Source organism: Ranitomeya variabilis, chromosome 6, assembly GCF_051348905.1.
Source record: "Ranitomeya variabilis isolate aRanVar5 chromosome 6, aRanVar5.hap1, whole genome shotgun sequence".
Lineage (NCBI taxonomy): Eukaryota > Metazoa > Chordata > Amphibia > Anura > Dendrobatidae > Ranitomeya > Ranitomeya variabilis.
In genome coordinates this window covers 155,308,412-155,325,964 of record NC_135237.1, presented here as the reverse complement: position 1 = coordinate 155,325,964, position 17,553 = coordinate 155,308,412, and positions in this window count along the sequence as shown.

Here is a 17,553-nt window from a genome sequence, read left to right as displayed (position 1 = left end):
CTATTATAAATTCTACAATACCATACAGCAGAGGGTCTTTATATAAGTCAACCCCTTATATGCCAATTTTTGTGATCTACTCCCTCTTCCTCAGTTACCAGTAGGCACTTTATTATTAGCTGAACTTGCTGAACAGAAAAAACTGCATACATTGAATATGACAATTTTTTAATGGAAAACTTTTTAAAGTAAACATTAGAAAGTAATAACGTAGAACATTTGTAAAAGTGCAAAATGGTTTGCAGCATCACAACACATCAGTATTCGTTGTCCCACTGTTTTGAATTCACTGTCGATTTGTAGTGCTGATGACTGACCCCAATAAGTGAAGTGCAAAAATGCAGCTTAAGACCAAAGATTTGATTTGAAAATTGCTACCACCACAGTGATCGAATAATATCACATACAAGGAGCAAATACCACAACACCATGACCAGACCAAATATTACCACCACAAAGTAACCAAATAGCACATACAAGGGACAAATACTGCAACACCATCTACAGATCACATATTACCACCACATAGTGACTGAATACTACAATACTGATCAGTAATAAAAAACCCCCACAATACTAATATCACCATAAGTGCCATTATACAAAGGAGGTCTGTACTTAGTATGCAGTGTCTGTGTACAGGTAATACAGTGATTACCGGTGACATTAAACACAGGAGCTCTGTATATAATGTATAGATAATACAGTGATCACTGGTGACATTATACATAGGACCTCTGTATATAGTATACAGTGTATAGTGTCTGTGTATAGGTAACACACTGACTCATCAGTGACGTCGCTAGGTGAAGTCCTTCATCTTTGTTTTTCATCTTTCATCCAGCACAGACCGCCATCACATCTTCCAGCCAGGGTTCATCTCTGCAGGAAATAACACAGTTATCTCGAGTTCCGCTTGCAGAACACATTACTTAATTTTTCCCAACTTCTACATTACACTACATGAAGAATAAAAGGCGACATAGTATCACTCTACACAGTAACAGGACCGCCCACATTTAATACAGTGCACTCAAAAAATAAAATAAATACATCACTGCAGTTATAATTTCTCTTAATTAGCCCCTATGGTAATAATATTTCCCATCCTGGCCCCCGTGTGTCTCATTCCTGGCTTCAGCCATATGTTCTCCCATCCTGCCCTCATGAGTATCCATTCTGCCCCATATGATCTCCCCTTCCTGCCCCATCTGTCTCCATCGTATCCATCCTGCCCCATGATCCTGCATGATCTGTCTCCAACCCTGCCCTATCTGTCTCCAATCCTGCCCCCAGTGTCTCCAATCATGCCCCCATGTCTTTCATCCTGCCCCGTGTCTCCAATCATGCCCCATATCTCCATTCAGCCCTGTGTCTCCAATCATGCCCGTATCTCCATTCCTGTCTCCATTTATGTCTCCATTCCTGCCCCATCTGTCCCCAATCCTGCCCCCTGTGTCTCCAGTTATGCCCCCAGTGTCTCCAGTCATGCCCCCATGTCTTTCATCCTGCCCCTTGTGTCTCCAATCATGCCCTGTGTCCAGCATTCTGCCCCCGTGTCCAGCATTCTGCCCCCGTGTCCAGCATTCTGTCCCCATGTCCAGCATTCTGCCCACATAGCATATAACACAGCCCACGTAGTATATAGCCCAGCCACGTAGTATATAACACAGCCACATAGTATATAACACAGCCGACATAGTATATAGCACAGGCCAAGTAGTATCTAGCACAGCCACGTAGTATATAACAGCCACATAGTATATAGCACAGACCACGTAGTATATAGCAGCCACATAGTGTATAACACAGCCACATAGTACATAGCACAGCCCACGCAGTATATAGCAGCCACGTAGTATATAACACAGCCACGTAGTACACTGTGTGCAGAATTATTAGGCAAGTTGTATTTCGATCACATGATACTTTTTACACATGTTGTCCTACTCCAAACTGTTTAGGCTTGAGAGCCAACTACCAATTAAGTAAATCAGGTAATGCGCATCTCTGTAATGAGGAGGGGTGTTGTCTAATGACATCAAAACCCTATATAAGGTGTGCTTAATTATTAGGCAACTTCCTTTCCTTTGGCAAAATGGGTCAGAAGAGAGGTTTGACGGGCTATGAAAAGTCCAAAATTGTGAGACAAACTATGATTTTTAAACAGGCCTCAGTCTGACAGAACACAATGTATATATATTTTTTTTTGGGGGGGTGAATTTTTATAAACAAAAAAAAGGAAAACTGCACCTAGGTATATAGTAAATAAGCAGCAGAAGCAGACAGTTATGGAGCTTTGGGAGGGATGCAGTGGGAGCAATGGACGCACATACAGTTCCTGCAGGCTTTGCACTTATGTGGATATGCCGTGCCCTGCCTACCTAGCGCTGCATTCTCGGGACAAACAAATTAGCTCTAAAAAGGACTGTTGGTTTCTCAGGAATTTTGAAATTAACAGTTGCAGACCTACACTAACTATTAAAAACACGATTCTCACCCTATCTTGGCAGCAGCTCTCCCTACTCTTGCTGAATACAGAGCAGAATGTGATGAGCAGGGTGGCGCCAGGTCTCTTATTCTCGGGATGATGCTGTGTGGCCCAGCCAATCACTGCACGACCACAACAAAGATGGCTGCAGCGTTTCATGGCCTGGCAGACAATCCCTGCAGCATGATTGGGTCTCTTAAATTGACTAATTTAATTACCATTCGCAGTTTCACTGTACCATCCATGTGTATGCAGCCATCATGGTACAGAACCTCAACTTCACAAATGCTTTTAAACCCTTCCAGTCGGTACCAATCCGACCTGTGACGCCTATGTGGCGTCATGGCGGGATTGTGTTCCTGCCGGTCGGGTGACCGGGGTCACTGAAATGTCACCTGATCCACAGGTACAGGGGGACCTGTACTTGACCCCAGCGGGGTGGCTTTAACCCCCTGGGGCTACGATTGCACCGGGTGACCTTTTTGTCACCCCACAGATCTGATTGGAGCTAGCGTCCAATCAGATGTGGAGGGGCGGAGTAAAGTATGGCTGCCCTCGTTCTTCAGCCTCATCCCGACCATGGAAGCTGGAGAACGAGGGGCCTGCTTTCTGCCCTGCCACCAACTCACCGTGATCATTGCGGCTGCCTGCTGCTGCCATCTAGTACTCCCCTCTGCTGCACTCTGCTGTCCAAGTACACATCCACTCCCCTCCGACCTCCACTCCCTGCCCTTCTGATCACCCTCCCCCTGATCACCCCCTGCTGCTGCCGGCTCCATCTGCTGCTGCATCGCCTCAACCCCCCGCGCCTGACAGACCCCTCCTGCCCCCCCGGTGATCACTCCCAGCCCCAGTGATCACCCTGATCACCCCCTGCCCCCTGATCACCCCCTGATTGCCCCCAGAATGTCCACCTGCTCCTGGGGGTGAGTGGGAAAATAGTGTGGAATTTGTTGCACCCACTACTTGATAAAAGTTACCATCTGTACGTTGATAACTTTTATACAAGCATCCCACTCTTTCAATCCCTCTCTGCCAGAGCTACCACAGCTTGCGGTACTGTATTGTCGCTAATTGAGCAGACTCTCCCAAAAGGTGAGAGCCAAGCCAAATGTAGCAGCAACATGCTTGTTTTCAAGTTCAAAGACAAAAGGGACGTATTTTTCTTGACAACAATCCTTGGACCCGGCACCATGGCCACCATCATTCGAGGTACCCCAGCACAGGTCCACAAACCGGACTGTGCCCTGGGGTACAACAAACACATGGGGGAGTTCGTCTTTCTGATCAAGTCCTCCAGCCCTATAGTGCCATGTGGAAGGTGAAGGTGTGGTATAAAAAACTGGCTGTGCACATTGTACAAATGGCACTGTATAACGCATACGTGCTCTCATGATGTGCCAGACCAACAACATCTTCCTTCAGTTCCAAGAGGCGGTGATAAAGGCCCTGATGTTTGGAGATGAGGAACGAGCAGTCTCCAGCACCTCTGGAACTCAAGTCTCCCATATGGTACCAGGGCAACATTTTCCCTGTGAGGGGAGAGCAAAAAAAAGGTGCTGGGTATGCTATAAAAGGGGGATAAGAAGGGAAACTCGTTTCCAATGTGAAACGTGTCCTGACAAACCTGGACTGTGTTTGAATGAATGCTTCAGAATTCATCACATGTCTGTGGACTAAACACATCCTGACATTCCCCTACAGAACTCACACACACCAGCCTGACATACACAACACCACACACACCAACCTGACATACACTACACTACACACCAACCTGACGTACACTACACCACACACACCAACCTGACGTAGTTGGTGTGGGGTGGTATAGGGTACGTCAGGTTGGTGTGTGGTTTGTTTATACTACACCACACGCACCAGCCTGAAGTACACTACACCACACACCAACCTGACGTACACTACACCACACACACCAACCTAACGTAATGTGTTAGGTTGGTGTGTGTGGCGTAGTGTACTTCAGGTTAGTGTGTGGTGTGGTATAGTGTACATCAGGTTGGTGTGTGTGTGTGGTGTATACTACACCACACACACACCAACCTGACGTACACTACATAGTTTCCATACGCGACATGGTGTCCGCTAACGATTGGAGCTAATTTTTCATTCAAAAAGTCAAATTTCATTTTTATGGATCAATTTGTGAAGCACCTGGGGGATCAAAGTGCTCACTATGCATCTAGATAAGTTCCTTGGGGGGTCTAGTTTCCAAAATGAGGTCAATTGTGAGGGAGCTCCAATATTTAGGCACACAGGGGCTCTCCAAACGTGACATGGTGTCCACTAAGGATTGGAGCTAATTTTTCATTCAAAAAGTCAAATGGCGCTCATTCCCTTCCAAGCCCTGCTGTATGCCCAGACAGTGGTTTACCCCCCACATATGGGGTTTCAGCATACTCAGGACAATTTGGAAAACAACTTTTGTTTCCAGTTTCCCCTTGGGAAAATAAAAAAATTGTTGCTAAAAGATCATTTTTGTGACTAAAAAGTTAAATGTTCATTTTTTCCTTTATTTTGTTGCTTCTGCTGCTGTAAAACACCTGAAGGGTTAATAAACTTCTTGAATGTGGTTTTGAGCCCCTTGAGGGGTGCAGTTTTTAGATTGGTGTCACTTTTGGGTATTTTAAGCCATATAGACTTCTCAAACTTACTTCAAATTTGAGGTGGTCCCTAAAAAAATGGTTTCGTAAATTTTGTTGTAAAAATGAGAAATCGCTGGTCAAATTTTAATCCTTATAACTTCCTAGCAAAAAAAAAAATTTGCTTCCAACATTGTGCTGATGTAAATTAGACATGTAGGAAATTTTATTTATTAACTATTTTGTGTCATATAACTCTCTGGTTTAACAGAATAAAAATGAAAAATTTGAAAATTGCAAAATATTCAAAATTTTCTCCAAATTTCAGATTTTTTCACAAATAAACGCAAAAATTATCAACCTAAATTTACCAATTACATGAAGCCCAATATGTCACGAAAAAACAGTCTCAGAATCGCTAGGATCCGTTGAAGCATTCCTGAGTTATTACCTCATAAAGGGACACTGGTCAGAATTGCAAAAAATGGCCAGGTCATTAAGGTCAAAATAGGCTAGGTCATGAAGGGGTTAATCCGATCAACTTCAAAAACTTTTTAAATTCGTCCCAAAATGTGTCCTTTTTTGGGGATTCTGTTTTATTTTAAATTATTTCCGAATCGAAATTTGTTTGCAGGGCACTTGTCCTGCTCTTACCCCATGTAACTTTATTTTGCAGCTCCCTAGCTTTTACTATGACCATTTTACAGCCATTTCAAAGCACCAAAGTTGGGGTCGCCATTAACTTCTGGGATTTGGGGTCACGTTCAGATACCGAACTAAACTTTGAATACTATTTCGGCCAAACCCGATGAACCCAAACATCCACGGGTTTGCTCATCCTTTATAGACACTGAAAACACAGGGCTTGTTGTTAAAACAAAAATTTTAGTACAATACATTAAAAAAGGTAATAGACAAGCAAATATCTACAGTGGAAAGTTTTCATACCCCTTTACATTTTTCACTCTTTGTTTAATTGCAGCCATTTGGTAAATTCAAAAACGTTCATTTTTTTCTCATTAATGTACACTCTGCACCTCATCTTGACTGAAAAAACAAAAATGCAGTAATTTTTGCAAATTTATTAAAAAAGAAAAACTGAAATATCACATGTTCATAAGTATTCAGACCCTTTGCTTGCTCAGTATTGAATAGAAGTACCCTTTTGAGCTAGCACAACCATGAGTCTTCTTGGAAATGATGTAACAAGTTTTTCACACCTGGATTTTGGAATCCTCTGACATTCTTCATTAAGGATCCTCTCCAGTTCCATCAGGTTGGATGGTGAATGCTGGTGGACAACCATTTTCAGGTATCTCCAAAGATGCTCAATTTAGTTTAGGTCCGGGCTATAGCTGGGCCAGTCAAGAATGGTTACAGAGTTGTGGTGAAGCAACTCCTTTGTTATTTTAGCTGTGTGCTTAGAGTCATTGTTTTGTTGGAAGGTGAACCTTTGGCCAAGTCTGTGGTCCAGAGAACTCTGGAAGAGGTTTTCATCCAGGACATCTCTGCACTTGGCCGCATTCATGTTTCCTTTAATGACAACCAGTTGTGCTGTCACTGCAGCTGAAAAATACCCCCATAGCATGATGATGCCACCACCATGCTTCACTGATGGAATTGTATTGGGCAGATGATGAGCAGTGTCTGGTTTTCTCCACACATACCGCTTAGAATTATCAACAAAAAGGTTTATCTTCTTCTCATCAGATCAGAGAATCTTATTTCTCCTAATCTGGGAGTCCTTCATGTGTTCTAGCAAACTCTATGCAGGCTTTTGTAAGATACTGGGGCGCGACAGTAGTCATGGCCATACATTCTGACATCTCTGCACCCCGGCCTCCCGATGCATGGGTACACTGTCCATTTCTTTGCATACCTGTGTCTTCATTATCTGCACCATCAGGGTCACCTCTGCTTCGTCACATGCTGCCATAATTTGGAGTAACAAGGATAGAGACACAGTTCAGTTTAACTTTGAAACAAACGACTTTACTTTTTCTCAGCACATTTATAGTCCTTACAGCATCACCAGTGGAATCTTTGTTACACATGTCTTTCTCTTTCCCTCTGTTCTCTTTCTTCTCACACTGCATGTACCCAGGACGGACCGCGTCACACATTTCCCCTAGGCCCTCCCAATCCAGCTCAACAACGGTTAGTCCCTCAATGAACTGTTTCACCCCAGCCAAGGAAGTTACTGTATCCATAGCTAACTGGTGATTAGTGAGTGATCTACTCTCCTGTACTGCACTTTGTGAGGACTCAGGTCGCTCCAGCCCTGGGTTTACTATGCCTGAGGATCGACTCTGTGACCGCTTCACCCCTGTGCTAAGGGTATCCACCCAGGCTATGAGCTGCCACATGCTAGAACTAAATATTAGCATTGAGCGAAACGGATCGGTCATTTTCATAAATCGCCGACTTTTAGGCAAAGTCGGGTTTCATGAAACCCGAACCGATCCTAGTGTGGGATCGGCCATGTGGTCGGCGATCAGAGCACCAAAGTCGCGTTTCGTATGACGCTGTTACCGCCGTTTTTCATCCAATGAAGGAGGACGCAGAGTGTGGGCAGCGTGATGACATGGGTATCTGTCCCCACCATCTTAGACAAGGGCATGGCAGTGATTGGCTTGCTGTCTGCGGCGTCACAGGGGCTATAAAGGGGCGTGCACGCCGACCACCATCTTACTTCTGCCGATCTGAGCATAGGGAGAGTTTGCTGCAGTTAGTCAGAAGCAGGGACAGAGTTAGGGAGGAAATATAAACCCCCAAACTGCTTGTGCTGGAGCGATTTTCACTGTCCCACACCACCTTTTTGTGCAGGGACAGTGGAGGTCGTATTTTAGTGCAGCAGCTGCATAGCTGTGTGCACAGTGCTGTGGAAACCAACTGCTTTTTTCAAAGCAAAAATCCTGTTGCTCCTTTCTGCACAGTTACCTGTCTTGTTTATTTGTCTACCAATTTTTTGGTTCAGAAGTCCTTTTTATTGCTGCCATACTTGTCCTGAGATCATTGTAGGAAGCTTGTTATTGCAGTAATTTTTTTTTTTTTTATAATAATTACAGCCATTTTCTGCCACATTCATAGTGTTGTGTTATACCACTGGGCCAGAGTTGTGGTTCAGTGTCTCCCCCCAAAAGTGAGATAGTAATTCTCACACAGTTTATATTCTGCTGTACTGCTAGTGTGTCGTACATCAGGCAGCCACTTTCTGCCACGTTCATAGTGTTGTGTTATACCACTGGGCCAGAGTTGTGGTTCAGTGTCTCCCCCCAAAAGTGAGATAGTATTTCTCACACAGTTTATATTCTGCTGTACTGCTAGTGTGTCATATATCAGGCAGCCACTTTCTGCCACGTTCATAGTGTTGTGTTATACCACTGGGCCAGAGTTGTGGTTCAGTGTCTCCTCCCCAAAAATGAGGAAGTCTGGTGGAAGAGGCCGTGGGCAGGGGTTGCCAGCTAGTACTGATGGTGGTGGTGGTGCTGCATCTGGTGGTAGTGCAGAAGCACAGTAGCACCTAAGGCTGGAGGTGTTGAGCCTGCGTCATCGTCTGGCTACACAAGGCCTCGAAGGCTCCCTTACCTGGGAGTAGGAAAACAGCTTTTAAAGCTGGAGCAGCAGGAAAAAGTTTTGTCTTTCCTTGCTGACTCAGCCTCTAGTTCTTTCGCCTCCTCTTCCCAAAGTTCAAAATCTAAGAGCAGCCAGTCGTCAGTGGATGCTTCCGGTCCGGAAAAAGACGTTTCCTTGTGTCCTTCTCCCAAACCAAAAGTGAAGGATGCGTCAGGCGACACTACAGGTTACTCCATGGAGCTCTTTACCCATACCGTGCCAGGGTTAGAAAGGGAAATTGTACACTGCCCATTACAAGAAGAATCGGACATGGAGTGCACTGATGCACAGCCACAGCTAGATTATGATGCTGTTCCATTGACTCAGATCACTACATTGACCTCGCAGTTTCCTGAGCCAGAATCTGACCCTGATGAGACTATGGTGCCCTGTCCCGAACGCTATAGCACCGGCTTACACGGTGACACTGAGGAAGGTGCACATGACATTGTGGAGGAGGAGGTGATAGATGACCCAGTTCTTGACCCAGATTGGCAGCCATTGGGGGAAGGGGGTGCCGCTGGCACTAGCTCACAAGCGGAGGAGGGTTATCTGCAGCAACACCAATCTACATCTCAACAGCTGTCATCAGCCAGGCCCGTATCAGGCCCAAAACGTGTGACAAAAACAGTTTTAGGACAGCGTGGCCAACTGCTGAAAGTTGCACAGCCTGCAATGCCTGAAAAGGAATTCCATAGTAGGAAGAGTGCAGTGTGGCATTTTTTTGACCAAGATCCCAATGATCAGTCTAAAGTGATCTGTAAGAAATGCTCAAAGACCTTTAGCAGAGGGAAGATTCTTCAAAATTTAAATACAACGTGCATGCGTAGACATTTAACCAGCATGCACTTGCAAGCCTGGACTAATTACCAAACGTCCTGTACTGTTGGTGCACCTGGTCAGAATGAAGGTAGTCAGCAACACTACATTGCTTCCCTCACTGTAAGCCCACCGGTTCGGACACCACCAGCAGTAAATGTGGAGGGATCGTCGCAAGGCCAAAGCAGGCAGGGAATCAGAAGGTTATTGGTAGGAAGCACTGTATGTAGGCCAACATCACCAACTGTCTCTCAATCCGCCATGTCCACCACCACCACCACCGCTAGTTCCACCATCTGCAGGTCTCCTGTCCAGCTCACCCTAGAAGAGACTCTCGTGAGGAAAAGAAAGTACTCATTCTCTCATCCGCGTACACAGGGTTTGAACGCCCACATTGCCAGATTAATCTTGTTAGAGATGATGCCCTACCGGTTGATCGAAAGCAAAGCTTTCAAAGACCTGATGGATTACGCAGTACCACGCTATGACCTACCCAGTCGCCACTTCTTTGCGAGAAAAGCCATCCCAGCCCTCCACCAGCATGTCAAAGACTGCATTGTCCATGCACTGAGGCAGTCTGTCAGTGGAAAGGTGCACCTCACCACAGATGCATGGACCAGTAGGCATGGCCAGGGACGTTACGTGTCCATCACGGCGCACTGGGTTAATGTGGTGGATGCAGGGTCCACAGGGGACAGCCATAGTGGGACAGTTCTGCCTAGCCCACTGTCTAGGAAACAGTTGGCAGTAGGCGTTCGACACCCCTCCTCCTCCTCCTCCAGAAGCAACAGCTCGTCCATCCATCCGCAGCTGCCAGTGTTGCACACGAGGTGTCTCATTATGGAACAGCTAGTGGTAAGCGTCAGCAGGCTGTGTTGTAAATGAAGTGTTTGGGCGACAACAGACACACCGTGGAAGTACTGGCCGAGTTCTTGCAGCAAGAAAGTGAGTCATGGCTGGGCAGTGTACATCTTGAGGCAGGCAAGGTAGTCAGTGAGCAGCAAAAATATACTAAAGAACGATGCAGATAAGTCCACTATGTAATAGAAAAAAATCTTTATTAAATATAACATTAATAACACTACAAGGAATATAAAAGTGGCGGTGGTTTAAAAGGCCACAAACACAGTGGGAGAGGGACCTCTTCCTGTCTGACAGATTGGGGCCAATGGAGCGTGTCCTCTTATGGACGCGCTACATTGACGATATCTTCTTTGTTTGGCAGGGCACTCCGATCGACCTTGCGCAGCTGATTGAGATGTTAAACAACAATGATTGCAATATCCGGCTTACTTTTTGCTCCAGTGAGAAGTCGCTGAATTTTTTGGATGTGACCATACGGAAGGATGCGTTAGGCATGTTACATATGGATGTTTATAGAAAAGAAACTGCCACAAACAACCTCCTTCATGCTACATCTGGTCACCCGAAACATATGATTAGGTCGGTCCCTACTGGCCAATTTCTCCGGATCTGCAGCATTTGCTCCTCAGACTTAGACTTTGAACTTAGGGCTGAGGAGCTTAACCAACATTTTATTTCTAGGGGTTACAGCCGACGTATGATAAAGAAGGCATACCATAGGGCCAAATATGCCTCCAGACAGGAACTTCTGTATAAACATTCAATACCTCGGTCCTCCACCGGTGGGCAGTTGACTAGGTTTGTTATTACCTTCAACTCCCAGTCCAATAGGGTTTGTTCCGCCATCACAAATGCTTGGCCAATTTTGAAGGTGGATACCACCCTTGCAAAAATTATTCCTGACAGACCTTCTTTTGCCTACAGACGTGCTAAAAATTTGGGTGATCTCCTAGTCTCCAGCCACTATGATAATTACCATAAAACAACATTTTTGGACAGATTCCCAAAGAGGGTTGGCTGTGCTCCGTGTGGTGGGTGCGTCGCCTGTCCCAACATAGATCGTACTGACATGTTCTCTAACTTTGATGGGACTAAGACCTATAAAATCAATCAATTCATCACATGTACAACCAGATACGTGGTATATTTTGCCACGTGTCCATGTGGTCTTATCTACATTGGCCTCACTTTGAGGCAACTTAAGGTCCGTATTAGGGAACATGTGTTGGGCATTGAGGCGGCGGCTGGCCACGCGGAACCGGCCACCCTCAAAACAATTCCTCGCCATTTTAGACTATTCCACAATTGTAATAGTACTCTGCTGAGAGTACGTGGTATAGATGCTATTAAGATCAACATTCGAGGTGGTAATCTCTCTAAACGTCTTAGTCAGCTGGAGGCTAGGTGGATTTGGCAATTGAATACGGTACATCTGTATGGCCTAAATGAATGTCTCTCCTTCGCTCAATTTCTGTAGATTGGCTGCTATTTGGAAATTGTTTTGGTCCACAAACCTTTGTATTGTGCTTTATTTTATTTATTTTATGTTTATTTTGTTACTTATTATTGGTTCTTTTATATTGCAGTAGTATTGTTTCTGTCAAGACATCGATTCTGAATATGTTTCGTCATCATTGTGGTCAAAGATCTTCGCAGAACCGCTGATCCCATATCTACCTTGCTATTTGGTGCCTGTGCTCTACTAATATTTGAATCTTTTGCATGTAATTATTTCTATATAACACTATCTCATGATATCCTACTACTGCTTGCTATGTGCTGCTGTTCTTTCAGATAGATTTTGACTTCGTTAATTATTATGGACATGGGTCTATGCTGTGACTCATAAATCATCTCTGTGGCACATTCTGTAGCGGTAGGCTATATAATGTAAAGGAGATATGGTGTTTTGTGTATATATGAATAAGGGGATGTATGTATATTCTTTTACACTTATTTTATATGGTTCATTATTATTGGTTGAAGTATGTGGGACTTTATTTGTTTTCGGTTGCTTTGCTGTTATGTACCTTTATGAATAAAAAAATTTTCTGCGGGCTCAGGAACAATGTCCGCACACACTGCATATTCGCCCTTCTTGAAAATGGCTGCGAGTATACTTCCGGTCATGCGCATTGTCCATTATCGCTCCCCTGGTTTCCGGCCCCTGTCTGTGTGGTACGGATGGCGAGGGGGCGTGCGCATTAACTATACTTAGTTTTATCTATCGGCGACTATAAATAGTGTGAGCGGCGATGTCTTGACACGCCCCCTGAGGAAGGACATCTCCGAAATGCGCGTCGGGGTTTCTTTGGAGCAGACGCGCTCCCTGCATCATCTTGCTGGTATGGTATGCTCTTTTGGTATTATGCACTGGTCCTAGTATTACTTACCATCTTGTTACTATTATTTGTGGGACTTTGCTTCTATTATAATTTATGGTTACCATCATGTAGCCTATACAATTCTTTTTGTGCCCTTTATTTCCAGGACACTATGCCTAGCTTGTTGCTGTGGGGTGCATTGCCTGTCTCCATGTTCACATACACTGTGTTTGTGGCCTTTTAAACCACCGCCACTTTTATATTCCTTGTAGTGTTATTAATGTTATATTTAATAAAGATTTTTTTCTATTACATAGTGGACTTATCTGCATCGTTCTTTAGTATATTTTTGCTGTTCAGCTTTTGGTGTGTCCCATATCATTCCATGGTCAGGCACCATTCATTCTCCATTTTGTATCATTAAGACATCATGAGCAGAGGGTGTGCACGTGGTTGCCTACATTGTTTTCCTTGCCTTTACAAGGTAGTCAGTGATAACGGAAGGAATTTTATGGCTGCTATAGCCCTTTCACAACTTAAACACATACCTTGCTTGGCTCACACTTTGAACCTGGTAGTGCAGTGCTTCCTGAAAAATTATCCGGAGTTACCAGCCCTGCTCCTGAAGGTGCGAAAACTTTGTTCGCACATCCGCCGGTCGCCCGTACACTCCAGCCGTATGCTGAACCATCAGCGATCACTAAATCTTCCACAGCAACGCCTAATTATATATGTTGCAACAAGGTGGAACTCCACACTGCACATGGTTCAGAGGCTGTGTGAACAGAGGCGTGCTGTCATTTATTTGTGGGAGGATACGCATACACGGGCAGGCAGTTGGATGGCAGACATGGAGTTGTCTGGTGTGCAGTGGTCGAAGCTACAAGACCTCTGTCAAGTCCTTCAGTGTTTTGAGGAATGCACACGGCTGGTAAGTGCAGACGACGCCATCATAAGCATGAGCATCCCACTTATGCGTCTGCTGATGCAAAGTTTGACGCACATTAAGGAGCAGGCGTCTGCAGCCGAGGAGGAGGGAAGCCTTGATGACAGTCAGCCATTGTCTGGTCACGGAACTGTCCAGGACGAGGTGGCAGATAAAGAGGATGAGGAGGAGGATGATGGGGCTGAATATGTATGGGAGGAGGGAGCTTCTCAGGGGGCAATAGAAACTGGTGCCGTTGCAAGGTCTGGTACAGGTTTCTTGCGGGACACTTGTGATGTAGATTTGCAAGAAAGTGCTCATCAACCCAGCAGAAGCAGTGAATTGACACCTGGAACATTGGCCCACATGGCTGAGTATGCCTTGCGTATCCTAAAAAGGGACGCCCGCATTGTCAAAATGATGACCGATGACGATTACTGGTTGGCCTGCCTACTGGATCCACGCTACAAAGAGAAACTGCAAAATATCATGCCACATGAGAACCTAGAGCAAATATTGGCTACCAAACAAGCAACTCTAGTAGACCATTTGGTTCTGGCATTCCCAGCACACAGCGGCGGTGATGGTTCTCACACGAGCCATAGGGGGCAACATGGCAGAGGTGCTAGCGGTGCAGAAATCCGAAGTGGCGTTGGACAGAGGGGTTTTATGACAAGGTTGTGGAGTGATTTTTCAATGACCGCTGACACGACAGGGACAGCTGCATCGATTCAAAGTGACAGGAGACAGCATTTGTCCAGTATGGTTACAAACTACTTTTCCTCCCTTATCGATGTTCTCCCTCACAGGTCATTCCCCTTTGATTACTGGGCATCTAAACTAGACACCTGGCCTGAATTGGCAGAATATGCATTACAGGAGCTCGCTTGCCCTGCTGCCAGTGTGCTATCAGAAAGAGTCTTCAGTGCTGCTGGTTCAATACTGACCGAAAAAAGGACACGTCTGGCTACCCAAAATGTTGATGATCTAACCTTCATTAAAATTAACCAATCATGGATTTCAAATTCTTTTGCCCCACCTTCCCCTGCTGACTTGTAGCTTTCCTTTAAAAAGGTCTTGCTTTTGGACTCCTCTTACTGACTGCTCCAATTCCTCCATTTGCTGCTGCTGAATGTCCACCATAGGCCATTTTTAACACCTCCCTAAATGGGCTGACTCCCCCCACAGGCCCGTGGTCACCACTTGGCGCAAGCACCCGTGCGAGTGCCGTTTGCCTGGACAGGTGGGTGTGCCCACTTTTGGCCGATGGCACTGGCACAGGGTCCCTCATCGTACAATTAAGTGTCTCTGGTGGTGGGGGTGCACAACCAACGTCAGACACACCGTCGTAATAAGAGGGGCCCTGGGCCAGTACCGCCGCCCACGAGAGAGTGTTCCCCCCCAGCTCAAACAGTGCTCCACCGCTGTTTAGTCGGTGCTGTTAAATTCTTCAATGGCACTGCCAATACAAATTGAGAGATGATAGTAAATATATACAGGGACCATGCCCTCCATTTTGACCTGTGAATACTGTGCACGAACTACCACTATCTGGTACTCAGCAGAGGAACCCACCCCTGTACGTTGCTTTGCCACCTGTTTATTTACGAACATTTTTTTGCAGACATTTAGCCCGCTTTACTATTTAGGCCAACGTACTGTGTCAGCCACTTATTCCAGTTGTCCTCCTCCGAACAAAGCAGTGCCACCAGTTTACTCCTGTTACCAGTTTAGAACTGCATTGAGCCAACTTTTTTATTTTAGGCCTAGTAGGTCTGTCTGCACCACTCCTAGCAATCGTCCTCCGCTGACCAAACCAGTGCTGCCTGTGTACCCCTGTTACCCATTTTAAACTGCATTGAGCCAACTTTTTTATTTTAGGCCTAGTAAGTCTGTCTGCGCCACTCCGACTAATCGTCCTCCGCTGACCAAAACAATGCTGCCTGTGTACCCGTTACCCATTTTGAACTGCATTGAGCCTACTTTTTTATTTTAGGCCTAGTAAGTCTGTCTGCGCCACTCCTACTAATCGTCCTCCGCTGACCAAAACAATGCTGCCTGTGTACCCGTTACAGATTTTGAACTGCATTGAGCCTACTTTTTTATTTTAGGCTTAGAAAGTCTGTCTGCGCCACTCCTAGCAATCGTCCTCCGCTGACCAAACCAGTGCTGCCTGTGTACCCCTGTTACCCATTTTAAACTGCATTGAGCCAACTTTTTTATTTTAGGCCTAGTAAATCTGTCTGCGCCACTCCTACTAATCGTCCTCCGCTGACCAAAACAATGCTGCCTGTGTACCCGTTACCCATTTTGAACTGCATTGAGCCAACTTTTTTATTTTAGGCTTAGTAAGTCTGTCTGCGCCACTCCTACTAATCATCCTCCGCTGACCAAAACAATGCTGCCTGTGTACCCGTTACCCATTTTGAACTGCATTGAGCCTACTTTTTTATTTTAGGCCTAGTAAGTCTGTCTGCGCCACTCCTAGCAATCGTCCTCCGCCTAACAAAACAATGCTGCCTGTGTACCCCTGTTACCCATTTTTAACTGGATTGCACCTACTTTTTTATTTTAGGCCTACTAAGTCTGTCTGGGCCACTCCAGTCCTGACAATCTTCCTCTGCTTAACAACGCTCTGCCGCCTGTGTACCCCTGTAACCAATTTTAAACTGCATTGAGCCAACTTTTTTAGTTTAGGCCTACTACTTGTGTCTGTCTGCGCCACTCAATACAGCTGTCCTTCACTGCACAAAGCAGAGCCTCAATTTGCAGCCGATATCACATATTAAAGTGCATTTGGCCTACTAGTTTGGTTGGGCCTACTAACGGTGTCTGCCGCTCCTTGGTATTCTCCTGTGTTTTTCTCCAGAGCTTCAATTTTCAGGCTTTCTGCCTATAGGAATTTTAAAACTGCATTTGGCCTACTTTTTTGGTTGGGCCTACTATCGGTGTCTGCCGCTCCTTGCTGTTCTCCTCCACTGAACAAAGCAGTGCTGCCTGTTTACTCCTGTTACCAATTTTGAACTGCATTTAGCCTACTTTATTCTTTGGGCCTATATCTGTGTTTCCTCCTCATCCTGCCCATTGCCCAGCCACTGCTAGATGAGTCTGCCGGTACATTGACCCAGACCACTACATTCCCCTTGCACTCTACATAGCCAGTATCTGACCCTGCAGAAAGTCTGGTTCCCCTTCCCGCATACTATACCACCTTACATGGGGACAAAGAGGAAGGTGCAGATGAAAGTGCAGGTTCCTTCAACAGGTGGGGGGGGCATACTCATTGGCGACGTCACTGACACAGGGCCTCTCATAGTACGCAAAAGTGTCTCTGCCGGTGGGAGGCGCCCCTGCCGTCAATCACAACGCCGTACTTTGAGGGGCCCTGTGCCAGTGGCAATGCAAACGAGTGTGCTCCCCCTGCTTGCTCAGGATCACAGCACTTGCAAAGTTGAAATACTTACCTCTCCCTGCTCCACCGCCGTGACGTAGTTCGCGTTTCCTGGGCCCACAAAAACTTGAGCTAGCCCTACTCCCCCCACAACTGTTGCCAAATGATCCCCAAATTTTCAATGGCTAACTATTATTATAAGGTAAATTAAGATTGACAAGCTTAAGTAACAAGAATTGATGTTTTTGGCATTAAAATGGGTTCTGTTGGTGTTTTCCTGTCCTCCACTCACTGCCGACTTTGATTCTCCATTGACTTGCATTGGGTTTCGTGTTTTGGTCGGATCCCCGACTTTTCGCAATAATCGGCCGATTTCACCCTACCCGACTTTTGACAAAGTCGGGTTTCGCAAAACCCGACTAGATCCTGAAAAAGTAAAAGTCGCTCAACCCTACTAAATATGTCTCCCAAGCCATCTCTGCTTCTGCCTTGCCTTTTCCACTGTGGTACTTGCCTCCACT